This window comes from Lampris incognitus, chromosome 16 (genome assembly GCF_029633865.1).
Source record: "Lampris incognitus isolate fLamInc1 chromosome 16, fLamInc1.hap2, whole genome shotgun sequence".
NCBI classification, from domain to species: domain Eukaryota; kingdom Metazoa; phylum Chordata; class Actinopteri; order Lampriformes; family Lampridae; genus Lampris; species Lampris incognitus.
This window is the reverse complement of record NC_079226.1, coordinates 26,437,261-26,447,821: the sequence shown is the minus strand read 5'-3', so window position 1 is coordinate 26,447,821 and position 10,561 is coordinate 26,437,261. Positions and strand designations below refer to the sequence as shown.

General features: G+C 42.8%; 1 long non-coding RNA gene across 1 annotated transcript in view; it reads right to left on the bottom strand.

Moving 5' to 3' along the window:
- Positions 1 to 34: 34 nt before the first annotated feature.
- The window catches only part of LOC130126860 (uncharacterized), a 46,291-nt gene continuing 35,764 nt past the window's right edge, over positions 35 to 10,561 (bottom strand). The window contains exon 3 of the long non-coding RNA XR_008811743.1: positions 35 to 270. This is a non-coding gene — a long non-coding RNA (uncharacterized LOC130126860). The remainder of the gene's footprint in view (positions 271 to 10,561) is intronic.

Here is a 10,561-nt window from a genome sequence, read left to right as displayed (position 1 = left end):
GCACAGTCCTTTGTGGTCTATCTATCTTGTTTGTCTTTTGTATTTATTAGCGGGATGAAATTATTTGATGACAATGTTTTGACTGGTCCACATTTGTGTGGCAGATGTTGAGACAGTAAGGTGGGTTTTGTTTGCTGTTTTAGAGAGACCCAGGACCCAGGTAGGGAGGTCTTCTGTGGCTTCTTGAAGCTCCCTCTTCTTTTTTTCAAAGGACTCACTTTAGGTGGCTTAGTTTCACTCCAAGTGGCGTTCAACAGAAGAATCTGTCATCTGTACGGAGGGAAAGAGGAAACAATCAATTCACTTATCACATAATGGCCAATGACAGTACATCTCAAAGAGCTGATACGTGAGCACGAGGATTCAAGATAAAAAGGCTACAGTGACATAAATGCTTAGGCTTAATACTCTAACAACTTTGGTCACATTGAAAAAGAATTTGCTGAAGTGTAAAAAGGCCTGAGGAAGCAAAAGAGAGGGCAGAAGTGCAGAGTAGGAGACAATGAGAGAGAGAGAGAGAGAGAGAGAGAGAGAGAGAGAGAGAAGAGAGAGAGAGAGAGAGAGAGAGAGAGAGAGAGAGAGAGAGAGAGAGAGAGAGAGAAACAGAAAGAGAGAGAGCTTAATTGATTGCACACTGTAGACCAGCACTATGACACAACACATTGGAGAGGGTTGACCTGAGATACACATAACACACAAATGTACATGCACAAACAAAGGCCTTTGCAGATGAATTGGATGAGAAAGCCAACAGCCAGAACTTACCACACAAAATCATCATCCTAACCATCTAGCCACAATTCAAAGCATTCATCAAGTATGTCCGGGAATAAACTTTTTCAACTGGAAGATTTGAGCAAGCCATTTCATACCCATAGGGATAAAATGTCATCTAATTTACAATAAAACAATATCATATATTGCTCATAAAAAGTTATCTGTTGCAAAATTATCAATCGGACAACCATAAATATAATAGGCTTATAATATTTCTGTGCCATGTAGCCACCATGTTCTATGTATAGGGAGCTGGGGATGGTGTTGCTTACATGTGTTTGTGGATGGGGATTTCAGGAGAAAATGCAAACGCACGCACGCACGCACGCACGCACGCACGCACGCACGCACACACACACACACACACACACACACACACACCTTCGTGTCACCCTGCCATTGAGCTGAACACTATAGCATTGATTCCTGGCTGTCCATTTCCCTCCACTTCTGCTGACAGCAGCATATCCAAATAACACCAGCCTCCCTTCACACACCACCACACACACACACACACACACACACACACACACACACAAGCATGCGTGCACACACACACACACACACACACACACACACACACACACACACACACACCTTCACCATGGCAACGACTAGAGACACACACACACACACCCTTCACCATGGCAACGACTACATCATCGGGCCATCACACACTGCAGCATTCATGGTCACTGGGGAGGGCAATAAGGGTGTAAAAACAAATAATGCTGCTATATTTTGCTGTTTTACAAAATTGTTGGCCGGTAGGTTTATGGCTGCAGTGGAACACGTCACTATTAGAGATGCGCCAGTTCCCATTGCTCAACTCATCCTCACCTACCGTGTGCCAAGCAGGATTCTGTGTAACGTGATGAGAGATCATTAGCGCACATTCAGCCAGGCTGTCAGCAATAAGTCTGACCTACACTGCATTTTGTCTCATGCATAATTCAGTCGCTGAACTCTCCTAACACAACATCTATATTCTACCGCTCTCCCTTCCCCCGACGTCATTGTGTGGCGATATTGACCCGCCGGGAGGACATAACATTTGCACACATCATCACATATCGATGCCCAGACTACCAACAATACTACCATGTATCTTTTCCCCCAGCTTACGTTATTATGTTCAAAGAGCAACTAAATGAGACACAAACAGCACTGCTTTCCTGCTGACATTTCTTCTGAGATGTAAAAAAAAAAAGGAAAGGAAAAAAGGTGAAACTTTGTCCGTAAATTGAAAACACTGCCCTTAATCTAGCAACTCTTTTCATCTCATGTACTATGTATGTACAGGCTCGGAAAGAACGTACATTAACGCATACTACAAGGTACAACTTGCCATTATGGTCTACCCTGGTAGGGTTTCGTATAGTTTGTCTTTTCATTTGGTGTAAAACCCCAACCACTCTACCCACAATTCATTAAAAGTCTTGTTGAACATGAACCAAGGCAATAGGCTTTGAAAGTCAATGTGGTAATAATTATTTCATAAAAACACATTTCGAAATCAAAGTATTTCTTGCAAGCGTTTTAATTATTTTCTACTTTGATGAGGTTGGCTGTTGGTTTGGTACTCTTCTTAGGGGAGTACATGACGAGAAAAAAAAAGGCTTTGGAAAGGGGGGCATCCGGGTGGCGTGGTGGTCTGTTCTGTTGCCTACCAACATGGGGATCGGTGGTTTGAATCCCTGTGTTACCTCCGGCTTGGTCGGGCGTCCCTACAGACACAATTGGCCGTGTCTGTGGGTGGGAAGCCGGATGTGGGTGTGTGTCCTGGTCACTGCACTAGCGCCTCCTCTGGTCAGTTGGGGCGCCTGGGAGGAATGGCGTGATCCTCCCACATGCTACGTCCCCCTAGTGAAACTCCTCACTGTCAGGTGGAAAGAAGCGACTGGTGACTCCACATGTATTGGAGGAGGCACGTCTGCAGCCCTCCCTGGATCGGCAGAAGGGGTGGAGCAGCAACGGCTCGGAAAATAGTGTAACTGGCCAAGTACAACTGGGGAGAAAAAGGGAGAACCCCCCCCCACAAAAAAAGGCTTTGGATTATGGGGGACATGGGGCAGAGGAAATAAAATAGCTGGGGTGTAAGTAGAAAAGACTGCTTGCCTAGCTGTCTAGATGGGAGCCAAAACACCTTGGTCAATAAAATCATCTCGTCCCACGTTAGCCTGGCCCAGCTGTTGCTTGTTAGGTGAGGTTTTGGCCGATTTCTCTTTCTGTTGTCTTCCATAAAGCTGAGGGGATCGCCGCAGTCCAAATTGTCAAAGACGCCCCGACTGATCCTTGTCCAATGCTACAAAATGCTTTGAAACATTCAGATAGATATAGATCCATTACAAGCATAGGGGGAATTTGGCACGAGACATCTCAATAACTGACTCGATTCTTCATGACAGATTTTCAACCTGCACTATGTATTTATTCTTTTTTTATTTTCCCCCCTTTATCTCCTCAATTGTACTTGGTCTATTTTCCGAGCCATTCCGGTCGCTGCTCCACCCCCTCTGCCGATCTGGGGAGGGCTGCAGGCTACCACATGCCTCTTCCGATACATGTGGAGTCGCCAGCTGCTTCTTTTCACCTGACAGTGAGAAGTTTCACCAGGGGGATGTAGCGCGTGGGAGGATCACACTATTCCCCCCAGTTCCCCCTCCCCCCTGAACAGGCACCACCACCGACCAGAGGAGGCGCTAGTGCGCTACTCCGACCAGGACACATACCCACATCTGGCTTCCCACCCGCAGACACGGCTAATTGTGTCAGTAGGGATGCCCGTCCAAGCCGGAGTTAACACGGGGATTTGAACCGGATGATCCCTATGTTGGTAGGGTAACGGAACAGACCACTATGCCACCCAGACGCCCACTATGTATTTATTCTATTGAAAGATGCATTATCTGGGAAGTCAAACAAAAAGTAATAGTTATCTTTTACACTAAATGCAAGTGTCTGAACAGGGGAAAAAAACGAAAACTGAATCCTTAAAAAACTGAGGTAGCAGTCCTCCCATCCTGCCACATTTAAACGCAATAAACATCTTTTGTTAACTGCCAGCTCATTTTGCTAAAACAGTTTATTTTCTGGATTCCCAGTGACCTTGGAAACAAGTTCTGAGCACCTGAAAATAATCATTCCTCATTTTTTTGTCTAGTCATCTCTCTCGTCTCAAAGGCAAGCTCCAAAAAATCCAGAGTAAACTAATGAGGCAGTTCTTCAGCTTAGTGCCATATCACACATCGCACAAAACCATTCTGAAGAGCTGATTTGGCTCCCTGTGGACCTTACAATCCTACAGCTAAAACGTATTATAGCAAATGTTTCTATATGCTTTATGTGCAAAATATTATTTGGGGTATTTTCAGCTTGTTCTTGACTCCCATGGCCTGAATACGAGGGCTAGTGCGTTCTATTTGAAAACGCTCAACATGCAAAGTAAACCAGGGAGAAGTACATTAATTTACACAGGTGTAGAGGAATGGAATAAAATACCACATTAAATTAAATCTGCCCATACCAAGATTAGTTACAGGAAACAATGGAAGAAGTGGCTTATTATAACGGAAATTGCACAGCGAAACTTCCAGTTTAGATCAAGTATGACTTCGTGTGATTTTTAGATTTCATTGATTTTTTTTTTTTGCATGCCATTTTGTTCTTGTCTGACTTATTTTCCTTTGACCTATGTATTTGGATTCAGTTTTTGAAACTGTATATGTGTATATATGTGAAACTGTATATAGTGTGTATCGCACTGTGCATTGCCATACACGTCACTTCCTTGTTCGGCCTGCCTATCAGTCAAGTCTATAAGACCACAATGGAAATAAGTCTAGTGACTTTATGACGCCATCCTTGTGGACTGGATAGTACTGAACTGTGTATTGTATTTTAATATATCAGCTAATTTTATTTATTCATTCACCCAAAAAACAGGCGTAACTTTTGAGGTTTAAAATGAACAACTATGCAGCCAGTTGAGGATTGCTCTGTTTAGCCATCAGGCTCACTAAGGTCCAGCTACTCCTGCCTTGGAGAGCTGCTTCTCTCTCCTCTTGTTATTTAATTCTCTTTCTTCACCAGCTCTCCAACACCCGCTCTTATCCTGTCCTCTCTTCCTTCTCTCATCTCTTTCAGACGAGCACACCAGCACAGCCGAGCGGCTGCTTTTAGGGAGCGGCGGTGCGTGCAAAGCGACTCTGGCAAGGGCCAGCCTTTGCCAAACCAATCAACATACCTGATTTACTTATCGCAGAGCCAGGGCCTCATTAGCTGCATTCAGGACAAGAGGGGGATGGAGGGAGCGAGGAGAGAGGGAGGAATGGGAGAGCAGGAATGAGGGGAGGAGGAACAGGGGAAGGGGGTAAGAGGGATTATGGAGGCGCTGGGGGTAAACGAGAGATAGGCAATAATAGGGCTGGGCAATAATTGGAGATGGACTGCTCATTGTCTTTCAATGGTATTGTATTGGAATGATATCCAGATATTAGCCCTATTCATATGGGGACTGGTGTATTATATGGGGATGTCCAGTAATTTGTAATTATTGTAGAGAGAAAAATTGTAGAAAAGATAAAGAGATGGATTCAATGTACCCAAGTATCAGTTAAGATACATAGGCCTACTTCTATCTTTCTATCCATGTACAGTCCTAACAACTATCGGGCCTCAAACTCTGAAATCAATCATCCTGAAGCTTCAACCAAACCCCATGTTTTTTGTATGTGCATCTCTATTGCAACAACTGCTGATTGTTCTCCAGGATATTATACCATCTTCTGCAGCTGCAGAGTGAATGTGAAAGTGATTTAATGTCAGCGAGGAGCGAGACTTGTGATCGATCCCAAATTCACAATATATAGGCTACACGCTTTGTATTGTCTGGTTTATGGAATGAATATTATACACTGCATGATGCAGGAATATTCTTTTGTTGCAGGTTGCCCCAAAAAAGTCATACTGATTCAGCAGAGTCCAATTCTTAATTGACAACGGGAGGGCGTTAATATTCACTTAGGCATCAGTAAATTTGTCAGAATTTCCGACTTAACCCCATGTGAATGCACCACAAAAAAGGAACAGGTCAGGAAGTAATTCATCAAATCCATCAGGTCCCCACATAATAAAGGCCCTATGCAAATAGGGCTATTGTCATATCATGTTAGACAATTTTGTTATTTAATTCAATGACGGCAAAAAATCTATTACCTGAGATTCCTAACAAAATGAGGTCTGAAATATTTGAGGGAGTAGTTTGATTCGATGTAACACTTTACATTACCAGACACCTCAATGTGATGAACCTCAGTTGGATTCTCACACATAGTATTTTTGCATATCTAAGTAGACATAGTGATGGAGCTGCCAGGGTAGAGAAAAAGAGGAAGGCCAAAGAGGAGATTTATGGTTGTGGTGAGGGAGGACATGCAGGTGGCTGGTGTGACAGAGGAAGATGCAGAGGACCAGAAGAGATGGAAACGGATGACCCGCAGTGGCGACCCCTAACGGGAACAGCCAAAAGTAGCAGTAGCAGTCGTAGTAAGTAGACATAGTTATATATATATATAGTATATAGATATATACTGATATCTACTGATATATATTGATATGATGTACAATATCCACATTATCGTCATAATGATATTTTTTATATCGCTCAGTAGGGGAACAATGAGAGCTGAAGTGTGGTATCACACCTAGCTAAGTCCCTCCAGTACAGAAGGATAATGTAATCATACACAAACTAAGGTACTGTAGAGAAGAGGCCTGAGAACTTAAAGATCGGTGATTATAAACAGGGAAAACTTAATGCTCCTTTGTTTATTTTTTCTGCACCTACATGCTCAAGAGGAATGAAAAAGGACCTGCTCCACTGACAGGGCCATGCCCAACCGTGCGCGCGCACGCACGCACGCACGCACGCACGCACGCACGCACACACACACACACACACACACACACACACACACACACACACACACACACACACACACACACAGAGTGTGGTTAAAGGTTTGTTCTCATAGCCATGGCACAATAGCGAAAGGTGTGGAGCTGTTTGGGCAAGAACAGGTTTGAAACAGAGGAGAAGCGAGGGAGAGGAGGGAATGAAATGGCACGGGAAGGGGAGGGTGGTTGGTGTTTGAGGCATTTTGAAAACACCCAAAATCGAACACCAAGTTTCATTCTTCTGTCCACTGCTTTGTTTGTCAATTACAGAAAACCTGGAAGGGGTAGGGAGCTAGGAGGCGTGGAAACTGTCCAATTTTAACCAGGCACATTCGAAATGATAGGCTAAACAGGGCACCGCCAGGCCCTCTCTTGCGTTTGCCAATTCCTAAGCAGGGCACTTCCTGGGTCTCCATTTCCACAACCCCTTCGACTTGCAATTAGAACCAGTAGCATGCAGATCTGGGTTTAAATATTATTGCAAATCACATCTTAGCACTTGTTTTAACTTGCTGTGACCACAGGATTTGCACAAGCTTTACCATGTCAGGACAATTCAGGTAATGTCAGATAATCAACAAGGTGCATAGTAAGTTGATTTGCAAACAGCAAATAGCATGTAAACAGTAACACATACTATTCAACCCAGGCTTGAGAGAAACATATCACTCAAAAAATGTGCAGCTGTTTTGTATCAGAAGTCACTGCTTGGAAAAAAAAGGCTTCCATCAAGCTATGTCCCAACAGATCTGTATGTCTCTAGAAACTTCCACTTCCTGAAATCTGGGCAGGAAGTTCCGCAACTGACCTTTTACTCCGTTTTACCCTCCAATTGCCTCCTCTGAGAGCAGCAGGGTGGTGAAAAGCTGTCGAGTGGCAGCAGGAGGGCAAACTGTGTGGTGAGAGGAGAGAAATATTTGGTAGGGGGTGAATGGGATGGATGTGTGTTAGTCCACAAGTCTGTGCAGTTGTAGAACTCCTCACTGCAGATGACCAAAGTTGGTCATTCAAATCCGTTTTATTATATTTTAATTTACTGACTCCTGGTTCTTATAGTTATTTTATGCCTAAATTCAGTAAAAAAAAAATTATCCACTATCATTAGGTTGGACAGAGTTATGTCAATAAAATGTCTTGTAGCTTTGCTGCTGATTTTCTAAATGTTACTGAGTCTTTTAATTTTATCCAAAACACGTCTGGTCCCACACACATTAGGGATCATACTTTGGACCTTGTTTTAATGCTTGGTTTAAATATTGATTCCATTTGCTCAGAGGAGCTGCATGTTACTGACCATAAATGTGTTTTGTTCAACCCGTCTCTCAATTTAGATTCTCTGCCCAGTAAACGTGTAAATTGCTCCCGCATCTTAAATCGCCCCTCAGCTGAGAAGTTCTCTGCAGCTTTTGACCAGAGCACAGCGTTGTCTTCTCAAGTTGAAGCTGATTGTCTAGTACTCTCCTTTAATACAGACTGCTCTGCCATTTTGGATAAAGTGGCTCCTAGTTAAATGAGACTTGTTCCCTCTGTCAATTCATTCCCCTGGTTAAATGACACTATGCCTTGTTTCCGGTGTAAATGTTGGAGGGTAGAGTAACTGGAAATCCACCAAAGCTCCATCTTAACCGTCTCTATTACATAGACCTTTTAACTGATTTTAATGACATGGTTAAGGATGAGAGGGCCTCTTACTTTGCTAACCTAATTTCCGCCAGTAAACGCAACCCTAAAGTCCTGTTTGACACAATCAACAACATTGTAACTTCTGCACCTCCTGATGTGCCAGTCTTTTCCAATAATGATTGCAGTAACTTTCTTTCTTTCTTTGTGGATAAGATTAGAGATACTAGGGCTAGCATCATCCTCTCTTCTACTCCTTTTTCTGCTTATTCAACTCAGCTGTCAATTTTTGATTGTTTCGCTCCTATTTCTCTGCAAGACCTCATTGATCTGGTGGGCAGTTTAAACTTTTCTCAAGCCCTGTAGATATTTTACCAACTTCCCTGATTAAAAATGTACTTGGGTCTATTGGTCCATGCCTGGTCTCTATTATAAATAGCTCTCTGAAATCTGGTTGTGTCTCAACTTATTTTAAACATGCAGTTGTTTAGCCTCTTTTGGAAAGAAAAAAAAACTAACCTTGATCCATCCCTTCCCAAAAACTAAAGGCCTATATCTGAGCTGCCTTTTATCGTGAACATTTTAGAGAAAGTTTTTGTCAAACAGCTCACTGCTGTGTTGACTGCACACAACATTTTAGATAAATCTCAATCTGACTTCCGTCAGAACCATTCCACTGAAACGGCTCTCCACAGAGTCTCCAATGACATTATAATTTCTTCTGATGTGGATGAATGCACTGTTTTGGTGCTGCTAGATCTTAGCACAGCTTTTGATACTGTAGATCAAAGCATCCTGACTGAAAAGCTCAAGCAGTGGGTGGGGGTCTCTGGGAGCACCCTGGACTGGTATTCCTCCTATCTCTCAGATAGGAGGTTTTCTGTGTTGCTTGGTCCCTACATGTCTGAAACTGCTGTTCTTTCCTGTGGTGTGCCTCAGGGTTCTGTCTTGGGTCCTATATTATTTATTTTGTAAATGCTTCCCTTAAGTCATATTATTAGCAAATTTAAAGGTATCTCATATCACTAATACACTTTTGATATTCAGCTGTATGTCTCTTTTAAGCTTCATAAGACTGATAAACTGTCTGTTTTGCACAACTGTCTAATTGCCATTAAGGACTGGATGGCCAACAACCTTTTACAGCTAAACACAGATAAGACTGAGGTCCTTATTATTGCTTCAGATAGTATAGCTTCCAGGGCTGTTCAGTGTATTGGGTCGCTTTCTTCAGCTGTCTAATCTTAGAAAGCTTGGTGTTATTTTTGATCAAGTTATATACTTTGATCAACATATTAAATTGTTGACACGTACATGTTTTTTCCATTTAAGAAATATTGCTAAACTCAGGTCTGTTGTGTCACAACCTGAGCTAGAAAATATCATTCATGCTTTTGTATCATCCCGGCTAGACTACTGCAATTCTCTTTTCCCCTGCCTCAGCAAGTTGCCCCTGGACGTCCACAAATGGTCCAGAATGCTACTTCAAGGCTGTTGATCAGGTCCAGCAGGATGACTCACATAACACCCATTTTATCTTCTTTACAGTGGCTTCCCACCAAGTTAAGGATTCATTTTAAGGTTCTTGTGTTCACATAGAGAGCACTGCATAGTCAGGCACCTGTGTACATCTGTGACCTGCTCCCTCCCTACATCACCAGTAGGGTGCTTAGGTCTTCTGACCAGGGCTTACTGGATTTCCCTTGCTCTCGTTTGAAAACAAAAGATGAGCGTGCCTTTGAAGCTGTAGCTCTGACACTGGGGAATGCTCTACCTTTAGACATACGATCTGCAGTCTCTGTTGACACCTTTAAAAGGCAGCTGAAGACTCATTTATTCAAAGTAACCTTTGTCTCACCTCATGCTGTCACGTGTAATCTTTTTTTGTTTTAAAGTCATTTTTTGCTCAATTTACTTTTTACTGTTTTACAGCCTTTTTTTAACATTTTTACTCTTGTGAAGCCCTTTGTGACCTTGCTCTGTGAAAGGTACTATACTAAATAACCTTTATTTACTTACTACAGCTTGAGGGCAGGCAGAGGTTCAGAGACAAACTGAGCAAGTCTGGGAGGGAACTGGATTGAAAGAGAACGAGTAGTGGAGGTAAAATCAACAGGTGGGTAAGATACAGATGAAAAAAAAAAGGAAAAAGCCACCAGAGAAATAAGACAAGACAAAGACACGGTGGAGAAAAAGGGAGGTTGAG